The sequence below is a fragment of the Bos javanicus genome, chromosome 11, assembly GCF_032452875.1.
Source record: "Bos javanicus breed banteng chromosome 11, ARS-OSU_banteng_1.0, whole genome shotgun sequence".
NCBI lineage: Eukaryota > Metazoa > Chordata > Mammalia > Artiodactyla > Bovidae > Bos > Bos javanicus.
Genome location: NC_083878.1, coordinates 77,174,328 through 77,188,671, shown reverse-complemented (window position 1 = coordinate 77,188,671; position 14,344 = coordinate 77,174,328). Strand labels below are relative to the sequence as shown.

General features: G+C 40.7%; 1 long non-coding RNA gene across 1 annotated transcript in view; it reads left to right on the top strand.

Moving 5' to 3' along the window:
- The window catches only part of LOC133257379 (uncharacterized), a 412,549-nt gene that overhangs the window by 343,748 nt on the left and 54,457 nt on the right, over positions 1 to 14,344 (top strand). The window lies entirely within an intron of this gene.

The following is a 14,344-nucleotide window of genomic DNA, read 5'->3' as shown; positions in this document are numbered from 1 at the left end:
CTTATTCTATGAGTTTTTCCCTTTGAATCTTGCAATTACCAAGGGATAGGCAGAGACTAGGCTATTACTGCTCAGAGATATTAAAGCACTTACTCAAGGTGATCATGGTTGTCAGGGGCAGAGCCGAGTAGAACTCAGACTCCCAGTTCCCAGGCCAATGCTTTTCCTGCCATATGAAGGGCAATGCCATATACAGACTGAGGTTTCTAGCCTGTCTCCCTATCCGGGTTTTCCCGTCGTCAGCATCCTATGTAGTCAGTGTCCACAAGGCTTATAGAACCAAGAGAGAGACAACAGAACTACAGATGTGGCAACTTAGACTACAGGTTCATTGTTAAGTGTCTATGTTACACGGCTCCTCCCTCCTTTTAAAAACATGTCTGGTTCTTTATTTCTTTCCTATAAAGTGAGAGCAATGAGATTAATCACTTTCCTATAAAGTGAGAGCAACTCTACTCAGGAATTGTAATGATAAATATATATGAAAAGAGTGCGGTAACATTTAGAAAAAAGAAAATGCTCAATATTTAAAGTAAACAGATACAGAAATATAATAGGTTATTTTCCCCAGAAAGAGCCTTAAATGGTTGTGCACAGAAAGGCTACTGCAGCCTTTGTTTAATCACCAATCCAGTACCCCTAAAGCCCTGAGAGCTCTTGGTCACCATTGTCTCATCTCTGCATGTCACATGCAAAGTGATTGTGCGATGCAGTGGGTATAAACCATCCAAACTTTAATCTTTGTAAAAGAAAATGGAAGGCACATCCTACACATAATGTCCATAATCTGCATTTTGGAATTGAGAAAGGCGTGTTTGTCCTTTTTAGAGGCACATTCATTATACACATACTTGCTTAAGGGGCCATGGTTTTCCCTTTCACTTCCTCACTGGAACTGTTGGGTGTGCTGCTGTTTTGTTCTAGAGAAGGCATATCTGAGTCCAAAGGAAATGCTAGCGATTTAATAGGAGATAAAGTGATCCAACACAGCTCACACGCACAATAAATGAAATGAGAGGCGACAGACTTGTAATGTGTCCTTAATGTAATCACAGCTATATTCCAGGGATGGAGGTGTGATCTCAATTTGTATGGATGCACACGACTTTCTCATTTGAGATCATCATTAGCAGGTTGTACGCACCTTGTTGAAATGGGAATCTGCCCCATGGAAATTTAATGCTCTTAATGAAACTAGAAAACATCAATTGTGACAGAAGGGACTGGGCTGAGTCAGATCACCCACACAGACTAATGGCCTGATTTTCAGCGGTCAGTACTAAAGAGTCTAAATTCTGCCCTTGACTCAGAACAACACAAGGCACTCTCTTCCCAACACTGATGGTGAAGAGAGGACCAGCCACCAACTACACTGATATCACAAGACCACGTTTATGGGGTGGGGCATCACCTAACACCTCTTGGAGATACGATTTATAAACAGGGTTTGATTCTTGTTCCTATTCCTCTGCAAGGTTATTTACATTTTAAAGAAGGCTTTTGTCACTCATATTTCTTACACCCCTAGATATTACTATGGCTTTTTATCTGTTTATTATCACATTTAACCTGTCTCCTAGTTATTTGTGTCTGCGTTTTATTTTCTCCGGCAAACTGTGAACCTTTTGATATTAAGGTCCAGCTTGTAATCATCTTTGCTATCCCTCCTTGTACCTTAGCTCAGGGCCTGAAAAAGAGACAGCTTGCATTCGTGCTTGGTGAACTGAGTTGAAACGCTTCCTTGAAGTCCAGCAAGCAGGGCCATCCCTCTGGGTAAAAGCCTGCAGAGAAATTAAATTAATCAATGTATTACTTGCTTTGTCCCTCCCCTGTTAACTCGAATTGTGCCATATTATTAGCTATGAGGGAATTCTATTTAGGAAAATACTCTCCTATAAATTTCTGACTTTGTTTACAAATACATTTTATGCTTTCCAAACTTAGCTAATGTTTCAAACTTTTTAATGGATTATACTTATAATTAAAAGTAGATTCTCCTTATCCAGACTTCATCACTAAGCATAACCCAGGGATTCTGAGGATTGGTATCATATAAGGAAATCAGAAGAACTAATACAGCTGAGCTCAGTTTGGATTGTGTAATTTGTTCATCACATGGCCTTGGGCAAGGGGCACCTGTGGGTCTCAGTTGGTTCAGGATTGAAACAGTTATAATCATACCTATGCTGTGTGCTTCACAGGGTTATAATGAAACTAATGAGGTGATTGGTGTGAAAACACCTATAACCTGCAGAGTTGTGTGTAAATAAGAGAGTTTATGGGAAATAAAGATGGAAAGGATTAGATATGCTAATGTCCCCACATTGCAGTAATTCAAGACTGTTTCATTCTAGGATTCAAACAACCTGACCAAGACTGGCAAGCCCATGGGGGCAGGGACAAAGTGGTCTAGTTGTAGGAAAAATAACACAATTCATGATAAGACAACTGAGCGCACAAGGATGTTCCAAGGGCAGGGAGTTGTGGACCAAGGTGGTGGCACCTGCCAGTGTGTGACTTATCAAGCTCTTGGCTTGCCCCTCTCCCATAAACCACAATTCCAGAACTCTTAGGAGAGCCCTAGGAAGTAGAGGATATAGCAACAAGGAACGACAACAACAACAGCCAAAAAAACGAAATGTTCCACTGACATCACTGTGAGATTGTGTTGGTGAGGAAGCCCTGTTCCGGTTCCCGTGTTGTAACATGTAACTCCAAGGGGAAATGGAGACCCTTTTACTTCAGCGTGGGAGAGGGAATGAGTCGGAATGTAGTTAGAGTTACAGAAGACACAGCCTGGGCTGGTCACACTGAGGGCTTCAGCACTTACAGAAGGAGTCATGGCAGTGGTAGCACCCAGGGTGGGCGCACCCAGTTTGGGGTGGCCATGCCCAGCACCTGCTGCAGCAGGAGAGCACGCACCTATGAATAAAACAGGGTGCCAATGACTCTGGGAATGATGGGCACTAACGGCCTTGCTCTGGACATCACTGTGCCCTCCTTGAAGATAGGAGGCAGCAGTGTGGTGTCCCTACATGAGGGACACTAATGTCTGGTGGGCTTGGCATCATTAGCAGTTTTGGCATCATGGCAGTTTTGGAAGGCATGGCAATAACGGCACCTGAGAGGATTGGTGTGGCAGCATGGTAGCTAGAATACATTTCATGAACTAATGGGAGAACACCATGAATATCAATTACAGAAAACTGAGAGGGTACATGTTATGCAAGCGGTGGTGAGAATCAAGTCTGGGGACCCCACCAGTGACACAGATAGGAAGAGCTGAGTGCCTATATTGCTTCAGATAGGAAAGGATTACAGGCCACTGTCAGCATAGCTCCAGCAGCATCCGATGATTCCAGATTATTTAAATAGAGGGACCTGTCTGCTGCTGGTGTGTTGGAAATGCTAGTAAGGAATGCGGGGGCCCTTAGAGTCTGGGTAGGAGGTGGTTATCTTCAATGGTAAACAGGATGGGAGAATGCTTTTCCTGTTTCTTCCATTTACCATCCCCAGAACCACAACCTTCTCTGGCCCAGGAAAGCACCCCCTGATACCTTAGAATTTACATTTCACAATGTTAAAACAAGATCGGTTGTAGATAATTTAACCCCAGGAAGCTTAAGCCAGGGACAATCAAGCAGGGCTTCAGTAAAAGAGAACACCAGGCCTCTTTACTTCTTTACCCTGGGACTTTATTTCTGAGCCAAGAAGATAACACATCTTAATAGCAAGCAGCTGAGTTAACTAGATAAAAGGTTTCATAAACAGTTAGTGAAATCTTGAAATCAGAGAAACGGGAGATTCACAGCCTTACTTTGCTTGACTGGATCTAAATGTACATCACTAAAAGCAACACAGAATGAGATGGTGAGATACCCAGCACCGCTCCCACGAGCCGATGCACATGAGCTTCCGTTCATTCATTCATTCCACAGATAGATATTGAACACTACACAGTTTCCTCTCAGCTTATGTCTGAGGATAAGAGATGCCAGAAGAATCAATCAGCTAAAATGGATTTAATGATCTTACAAGATAATGATTACATTAAACCAATGAGTATGTGGTGCTATAAAAGGCCATTTTTCTGTTCTACTGGTCAATAGCAAAGAAATAGAAAACCTAAAAAGCTTAGATCCATAAGTAAAATAATGGTACTAGGAATTAATATAAAAATGTGCAAGATGACTTAAAATGAATACAATTGACATGTGGTGAAAGGATCAGGATTATAAACTTTGGTGATTTATATGGTTAAAGCTATGGTTTTTCCAGTAGTCATATATGGATGTAAGAGTTGGACTACAAAGAAAGCTGAGCACCAAAGAATTGATGCTTTTGAACTGTGGTGTTGGAGGAGACTCTTGAGAGTCCCTTGGACTGCAAGGAGATCCAACCAGTTCATCCTAAAGGAAATCAGTCCTGAATATTCATTGGAAGGATTGATGCTAAAGCTGAAACTCCAATATTTTGGCCATCTGATGCGAAGAACTGACTTATTAGAAAAGACCCTGATGCTGGGAAAGATTGAAGGCAGGAGGAAAAGGGGCCAACAGAGGATGAGATGGTTGGATGGCATTGCTGACTCGATGGACATGAGTTTAAGTAAACTCTGAGAGTTGGTGATGGATAGGGAAGTCTAGTGTGCTGCAGTCCATGGGGTCTCAAAGAGTCGGAGATGACTGAGCGACTGAATTGACTGATATGGTTAAAAGGAAATGATAGGCAAATGAAAATAGAAAAATTCAAGAAAAAGGAAGAAAAGTTACTTGATGGGAAGAAAGAAGTCTGGAACATTTTAGGAAATTGACTTTGGTGAAGGGAGGGGATAGAAGTGAGACTGGAGGGACTGAGAGCCTGGGGTACATGGTAGGGGGCTGTGGGCTTGTGAACTACTGCTGGCCCCCAAATGGACCACCTATAACCAAAAGATTTTAAATAAAGTACACATTCAAGAAAATTCCAATTACTGTGGCAGCAGCTAGAAAAAGGGAATATCAAAGGAAGTATCGAGGGGGAAAAATGATTGATTCTGAACAAAGGAAAATTAAAGATCAAAAGCAAGAAGATAAAGGAAATCATACTGGTTTTGGACAAAGACTACACGCATTCCGAACCTATAAATAGATAAATAGGGAGCAATTTTCTGAAAAAGTTAATGAAATGGAGCAACAACTGAGATATGGAAAATAATGATTATGTGACGATGGGAATAAAGCCAGTCAAATGCTACCACATCAATTAAGGAAACAGCAGGCCTCCAAAGCAGAGACAAAAATAATACAACTTCTGAAGACCCAACATTTACAAGACAACATGAAAGAACCAAGAGAAACATGTGCCTTTCATTACTAATCTGCTTTTACGTGAAATATTACCAAAAAATACTTTTAAAAAAACATGAAAATTATTCAAATTGCAAAGCAAATTCTTCAAAGCCCTGTGCATTTCATCAGAGCAAGTTTCACTCTGTGCTCCAGTGTGATCTCTGGGCCCTGGGCCCTCATTTTTGTGGGTGACCACTCTGCAAATGGTGATATCAGCTCTGTAGATGTTCAGACCCTCCAGTGGACACAGAAGGTCCATGGCCTCTGTGTCCATTGAACTCTTGTGTTGACTCCTAGCTCCCCTCAGGGAAAGAAGGAATACTTTTAGTTATTCCTTTTCTGGCTCCCGCCTCCCAGTTTCTGATACTAATGAGTAATCTGTCCATGGAGCCCGTCTCTAGACACACCTGCTGAGCACACAGTTGGATGAACAGTTGGACTGAAGGATTCGGTGTCCCTGACGACCTCTTTCTTCCCAGTTACCAAACCAAGGCAGATACTAATGTTCTTTCCGATGTCATTAATTAGCTGTGCTTCACTGGCTGTGAGTGGTACAAATGAAATTTCGTCCTCAAATGTTCACTCTCTTCCTGGCTTCTCTCATTTGTTTTGACATCTGTTTATTTCCTCTGCATCTTCGGTGACTAGCAGAGTTCCTAGCTCATTGCCGATGTCAGTAAAGTTTTGTCGAGTCAATAGATCTTCATATACTGACCTTCCTCCATGTTAAATCTGCCACACTAACCCCTGCCTCCACCAGTTCCTTCTCTGTCAATTTTTCAGGCTATTTCTTACATACTCTGTCTCCAAACCATGGGAGCCTCTGAGTGTTTTGTCTTAAACCTTTCTCTCATCCCATTTTATATTTTTGCTCTTTCCTTTTATTTTCTTTTAATCCTGTTTATGTTTGTTTTAGCAGAGTAAAATAGTTAATTTCAAGGCAGTGGATAGATCACCAAAAGGTGAAAAAACAATGAATGCTTTTATAAATCCAGAACTCAAGATCTTATTTAATTCCTCATAGGTACATCTTCTTCAAGTATGATTTGCTAGAAGTGGGGAGGGCTTCCCACAAAGCTTATTTAAAAATAGCAAAACACAAACTGAAATAGCATACATATTTATAAAACATAGTATGTAAAATAAATATAAATATTACAAGTTAAAGAAAATAGTAACACAAATCTGTAATTATAACTGAATATAATTTTCTACCCATTTATAATTATTTCCAGTAAAAATAATTCTAGTTTTCTGTTTATGCTTGCCATTTCTTCAACCTATACTAAATTAAAAAAAATTGAGGTATGAGTTTCTGGTAGTGGGTTTAATAGCTCGTGATAGTGTATGTTTGCTTTGTAATTAAAAACAAATTTATTAACGTTATACATGAACATGATTTAAAGTGTCAAATATGTCTTCAAAATTTCTTATGAAAACCTACAGTCCCTGATCCCCTGCAAATATTTTCCACTTCTCATGTGAGTGTTCTATTGTCATAACAAATTATGACAAACTTGGTGGCTTAAAACAACATATATTTGTCATCTCCCAGTTCTGGAAGTCCGAAGTCTGACATAGCTCTCACTGGGATATAATGAAGATATCAGTGGGGTTGCATGCATTTCTGAGGGCTTTAGGGGAGAATCTGGTGTCTTGTTCATTCAGGTGTTGGCAGAATTCAGTTCCAGGCAGGTGTAGGATGGTTGCTGGCTATCAGCCCACAGCTGCGTGGCACCCTGATCCTTAAACTAGCCGCCTACATCTCAAAATAAGCCACAGGGCTTAGGAGCCTTCTCATCTTGCCATCTGTGTCTCTCATCTCCTGCTTTTCTTGTCTACTTTTAAGGATTCATGACCAGATTGGGCCCACCCTGATAATCTAGGATAGTCTCCATTTTAAGGTCCTTAAGCTTTCTCATATCTGCAGTTACTTTTGCCATTTAAAGTAATGTTCATGGATTCCAGGAATTACAACTTGGGCATCTTTTGGGGTAGGGGCATTATTCTGCCTACTGTATCATAGGTACCCATATTCAGATCTTCTGGGTCATAATTATCCTAGTATCTCTAAATAGAAACACTTTTTTTTTTTTAGTTTCTGTAATTGTGTGCTGCGTGTGCCGTGCTTAGTCATTCAGTCATTTCCTACTCTTTGTGACCACATGGACTGCAGCCCTCCAGATTCCTCTGTCCATGGGAAATCTCCAGGCAAGAATACTGGAGTGGGTTGCTATGCCCTCTTTTAGAGGATCATCCCAACCCAGGGATTGAAACCAGGTCTCCTGCATTGCAGCAGATTCTTTGCAGTCTGAGCCACCAGGGAAGCTTGGCTTCCAATTATACAAGAAGATATAGCCACCGTTTTCTACTCAGCCTCCTATAAAATATATTCACTTCTTGTCCATTTATCTTTCTTATTTGGTCAAATTAAGATGTGATCAAATATAGTTTTTATATTGTTACTTTATAGCTGAATTATATGTTATACTATCATAATTTTTTTCTGCCAAAACAACTTGTTCGTTAAATTGCCTCTGTGTTTCTCTCTCACTTATATCATACTGCTTCCCAGTTGTGTAAATTCCTTTCCTGTCCTGTTTCTTCTAATCATGTTAGGTATTGTCAGTTCCATCTCCTAGTAAAACTCCCAGGATTTTCTGGCCTGTTCAATTTGGATTTATTTTTTTCTAAGTACGCTACCCAACTGTATTATGGGAGTCTCTCTGTAACTACATCTTTAACATTCTTTTCACTTCCTATTGTGTGGGTTCTCACCTTGGTTTTTTTTTTTTTTCCTTTATTTCAGCTGAATGCATTCTTCAGGAACTGCTTGATTAAGAATGTAAGGGAAGCAGAGTATTTTAGACTCAGGCATCATTTTCCTACCCTCAAACTTAACTGAGAGTTGACTGGTTTTAAATTTTAATTGGATATTATTTTCCATCAGGATTTTGGACTAAACATTTAGTTGGCAGTCGTAAGCTTGATCAATCCCCCTGTTCACATAGCCTTCATTATCCCTGTCTTCAGTGGTGATCAGCATCCTGCAATCTAGAGAGTGTATGCTCAATGACTCAGTTGTGTCTGACTCTTTGTGACCCCATAGACTGTAGCCCACCAAGCCCCTCTGTCCATGGAATTTCCCAGGCAAGTATCCTGGATTGGGTTCAATTTCTTCCTCCAGGAGATCTTCCCCATCCAGGGATCAAAACCACATCTCCTGCGTCTCCTGCACTGGCAGGTGGGTTCTTTACGACCTTCTATTTTATTCTATCCAGAGGAAAAAAATTAGGTTTCTGCAGTGAGCAAGGAGTTGCTTGGAATGGAAGGAGGAACTGGGAGCCTAACTGCTTCATAAAATTTTCTATTAGCCACCCTCTTTTTAACTGTATATTCCCACCCTTCAATATACATACATATATTCTGGGTACTTAGTTCTTCAGATTCCAGAGCCTAGGGGATTTTGTAAATGAGGATATTTCACTGTTTACCTGGTAGCTCATCTGGTAAAGAATCCGCCTGCAATGCAGGAGACCCCAGTTAGATTCCTGGGTTGGAACGATGCACTGGAGAAGGGATAGGCTACCCACTCCAGTATTCTTGGGTTTTCCTATGGCTCAGCTGGTAAAGAATCCGCCTGCAATATGGCAGACTTGGGTTTGATCCCTGGGTTGAAAAGATCCCCTGGAGAAGGGAAAGGTTACCCATTCCAATATTCTGGCCTGGAGAATTCCACAGACTACAGTCCATGGGGTCGCAAAGAGTTGGTCACGACTGACTGACTTTCACTTCACTTCCACAGGTTAGGATTTAGCATTCTCCAACCAGCTAAGGCAATTAATACTGACTACTTTCCAGCTTTAAAATACTGTTGCTATTGTATTCACTTCTGTTCTATTTACCATTGTGTTTTGTCCTTTTACAATTGCTTTACAATTGATTTTCTATCTTTATTTAGTATTCATTATGGCTGAATTCAGTTTGTGTGATCAGCTGTCTATCTTTAAATGACAGTCCCCATCAACTTTTAGAGTTCAACTATTTTTCTGTTACTGTTGATAGGAATGTCAGAGTTTCTATTAATAGATATATTAGCCTATTTGAGTCTACTTTTAAGTTGTCTGTTTCCTACAGGACAACTTTACCTAGATATTTGGTCAAATTGTAGCTAAAACTCAACTGGAAAACTTGAACATATTCCTTCTAGGCCAGTGGTTCTTCAGGCCTTCCCTTTATGTCCATGGATATCCTATTTTCCATGTTCCCGAACTATTCAGCCAGGTTGCCAATTTATCCCTTAGTTCAGTCTGTTAGTAAGGCACATTGATTTTTTTCTTCATGGCATTTCTCAAAGGTGACCTTCCTATCTCTCACCATTTCTTTCTTCCTTTTCTAGGCTCTTGTTATGTGTTAATAGGATTATTGCAAAACAGCATATTGACAAGTTCTGTTCTCTCCCATCCTTCCCTTCCCCTCCTTTTTCCCTTGCTGAAGACCACTGCCACCAGGATAGCTTCTACCTGTGTATTTGCCCTCCCTTTCTCTTTGGATCAAATTTAGACTTGATTGTCAATGTCTGGATATAGAAAATACTCAATAAACACTTGTGAAGGGAGCAACTAAATGGCATTCAGAGATCTCTATCAGAGCTTTTCACTTTGCCTAACAACATTTTTGTCTAACTGAATAAGGTGGATCCTCTCCACTTGTCATGACGTTTCTCCCCATTTCCTGTGTAAATCCTCATTCCTACTTTAAGCTTGACCTTCCCTTAGTCTTTTTACCTTGCCACCCACATCTGCACTTCCTCAGTGATCTACTTTATCTGTAAACACTCAAGGCATCTTGCCCTGAATGTCAAGAAAATATGGAGCTAGCTGTCTTAAAAAAATATGTTTGTCATCTGCTGTTTTGCCTGCATCTGCATTTTCTTCCTCAAGCTCTTTGAGGGTAGGGATTACATCTACCATTTCTCTCAAACTTATCAGTATGTACATGAGTTGGCAGATACAAACTGGTATATTTTAATCTCTTTCTACAAAAATATCCTTATGCAAAGATGAGTAAGGACTTCACTCTAAGTCATGTGCTTAAAAACTTTGTCATTTCATTGAATTTGACTAATTTTTTTTTTTTTTTGCATAAACTGTAATTTATTTGTGTCAATGTACTGAGTCCAAAATTTGACTCCACCACTTAGTACTATTACAGCTTTGGACTAGTTACTCAGCTTTTATATATATCGGTTTTCTCATTTTTAAAACAAATATGGTAGTTGTTTCAATCTTATTGTTGATAGGGGCAAATAAATTAGTTAATCTGTGTAAAGCACTCAAGACAGTGTGTTAGTTGCTCAGTCGTGTCCGACTCTTTGTGACCCCATGGACTGTAGTCTGCCAGGCTCCTCTGTCCATGTGATTCTCAAGGCAAGAATAGTGGAGTGGGTTGCCATTTCCTTCTCCAACTCAAGACAGTGCTAAGCAGTTATTAAGTGCTCAATAAATATTAGCTACTATTTAAAAAAAGATTATTTTCCTCTGATAATTGCATTAACTTAATGCTTCAGAAATATGAACCACATTTATCCTGTGGTTTCAGAGAATCAGGGTGGGGCCACACAGCAGACCTTCATATAGTAGAGTTGTTGAGTCATCAAGGCAACCATGGTGTGGTCCTGCTTGGAGAGACTGAACTCCAACAACTGAGCCTTGTCCCACATCACAGAGGAGCAGAGACCCGCATTTCCCACTTCTCTAGCCTCAATGTGGCCATCTCAGCCCACAGCCATCTCCACTCTTTAAAATACGTGGATTTGGATGATGGTTGTCCCTCAAAAGATTCCACGTAATGACACCCCTATACCCTGTGTGCCTGGATTTGGCTTTTATTTTAGGATTTCAAGAGTGCCCACTATAAAGAAGAAACACTTCTGTCTCATGATCAAACCTGGCTCTTTTGTTTTATTATTCAGAGTGTCTCCAAATTACAGTCCAGTGTTATCCCTCTGTGATTTTCAGGGGAGACTTGAAAAGGGTAGGTTTTAGATTCAATCTTGGAACCTTGGTGTTGCAGTAAGAAGTGAGGAAAAGAGAACAGAGGGACTAATAAAGGGATTAAGAAGTTGTTTCATCACTAAATCGTGTCCTCTTTTACAATCTCATGGACTGTAGCTCACCAGGCTCCTCTGTCCATGGGATTTCCCAGGCAAGAATACTGCAAGGATCTGCCCAACCAGGGATTGAACCTGCATCCTCCTGCATTGCAGCAGATTCTTTTACTAGTGAGTCACTGGGGAAGTCTGCCTGAGATGTAACCAGTCTGCCTGAGATGTAACCCAGAGTGCTATAAATTACCTCTACTTGAGATTTGCTTCTCAATGCATGTCTGCTCTAAGTATAAGTGCTCTGGTTCCCAAAATACTTCTTCCTTTTCATGTTGTTTGATAATCTCATTCCCTGAGATATCTCAGACTGGCATGAATGGGTAAGTGCCCTTTAATTCTCTAAAGTTACATTCAGTGATATCATTTTAGCAGATTAAGAGGTGTTTTAGGAAGCATCAAGATTGTGGTGTCTTCTTCTCAGTTATGGCACATGGAGAAGCCACTTGATTCCTGGAGGTAGAGAATGATGTCTCTCCTGAAGATAGAGGCGTCTGTTATGTCCACTTATCTCAGCACAATGTCCATTTGAGGGAAACGCTGTGCTCTATCTCTGTTATGGAACTCATGTGTCCTTCAAGATCTTGTGCTGTAATATGAATTAGGATAGGATACAACACCAGATTATGAGTTCATTCAGGGCAAGGATGGCTGAAGCCAATTGCCAACTTGACTTTTTCTAAAGGAAGCTGCGTGACTTGGGTGCTGTCTCTGGGTCCTTAGTCCTAGAGCCCTTCTATGAGGCCAAACCTTGAACATAGGAGGGAGGTGACTTATCTGAGATGCTCCTTCTTCCCTTTCCACTCACTGGTGGTGCCCTAATACTTTTACCTTCTGCTTTAACCAGATATTCTCCCAATCACTGCCCAGTTCGCCTTGGGCTCTTTTCTCTGTGAATAATCTTTCACTTAAGAGATTTGAGGGAGCAGCTTGAGCATTCCAGAAGAAAGACTTTTTTTTCCAATAGGGGTTTTTGTCCACCTACTTACTTCTTCTGTCTGCAGTAAGGTAGTTGTAAAAATGACAAAGCATAGGTCTTTGGTGGTTTTTGTTTTTTGCTTGGCCTGAAATTCATCTCAATGGCTTTTTTTTCCCCCAGTAAATGCTCCCCCCTTTAAAACTGGTTAACAATAGGCATCATCGAGAAAGTATACCTGAAGCCTCTGTGCATATGAAATCAATGGAAAACTCATAGCAGTCTCCAAGGACTCTTTTCAAAACCACCTCGGACCCCATATCTCAGAAAGAAACTCAAAGAAGAAGCTGAATATCATTGCCATGCATGAGGCATTTCACTACTTGCTACTTTAATTTCAAAAAAAAAAAAAAAAAGAGAGAATACAACTCTATTATAAGGAGCACATAGTCTATTATCTCTTGATAATAACCTTAAATAAATGTCAAACACAGAGGTCTAAAATTATTTCTGGCCTCATGCATCACTTATGTTCTATGTGATGGCCCTGCAATTGACTAAAAATAATGAAATGTATTCATTATGCAGAATTGTGTGTGTGTTTAACTCTTCCAGACCTTGGTGCCCAGATACCCTCTCTGACAGTGTTAAGCCTTTGCATAAATGGAAGGGCCCCAAGTGAGCCAAATTATAATCAAGTGCCTTTGTCTCCCTTCTTTCCTTTGTTTGCCACCTCCCTTTGATTAGCAAGTCCTGTTCATTGATCTTCATCAATCCAACCTAAAACCCATACCCCTTCCTCCTCATCCTCATCTGCTCCATCTACGTTGGCTGGTATCTTCACTGAATTTCTGCTCCAGCCTTACTGGTTTTGTCTCCAGCCCCTCCATACTACTACCAGAGTAATTGGTTTTTGTTTTTTTTTTTAACCTGTGAAACTAGGCTTTTATATTCCAACTTACTTTCCCAAGGTTAAAGCTAAACTTTATATTTCAAATACAAGCTTTTATGATACTGCTCCTGCCTGTAAGTCTGTTTTGCAGCACAAACCTATAAATGCTCCCCACTTTAGCCCCAGCTATAATCTTGTACGTGCTTGAACACTCCATTCTGCACCATGTCTCTGGACTTCTGTTCATTCTATTCCACCTGTCTAGAATCCCTTTCTCCTCACTGTATGACTGCTTATCTCCTTGAGGTCCATCTAAGGTCAGTAAGTTGTCACCATCTCCACCAAGACTTCCTACACTGCCTATGAATCTCTCTGAACTCCTTCTTGTTCCCCAAACACCCTATATGTCAAACAATCCTAAACTCATCTCCACAATGTCATTTTTGCTCACCCTTCTCTTTTATTTTCTTTACCAAACTCCCAAGCCCTTCTCTAACCTCCCGTGTCAGAATCTGGGAATGAGATCCAGGAGTTTGTATTTTTGTTTTTTAATTAATTTTTAGTTGTGCTGGATCTTTGTTACTATGTGTGGACTTTAGTTGAGGCTAGCAGGAGCTACTATCTATCTGGCTGGGGGGGTGCGGGCTTCTTATAATGATGGCTTCTCTTGTTGTGTAGTACAGACTCTAAGGTGCACGGGCTCTATAGCTGCAGCTCGGGGGCTTCTGCTTGCAGGCTCTGGAGGGTGGGCTCAGTAGTTGTGGTACAGGGGCTTCATTTCCCCTCAGCATGTGGGATCTTCCTGGACCAGGGATCAAACTTGTGTCCCCTGCACTGGCAGGCAAATTTGTAACCACTGAACCACCAGGGATATCCCTCTCTTCTCTTAATAACTGGCTGTATTTTAAATCTCTTCTGGGAAATCATGCTATCTTTGTAGCCCTAGGATTTAGCATAATGTCTTTAGCACATCTTGTACCAAATTAATGTATTTAAGTGAATTAATGGGATGGACTTGTACTTTTAAGAGATAAGTGGGAATT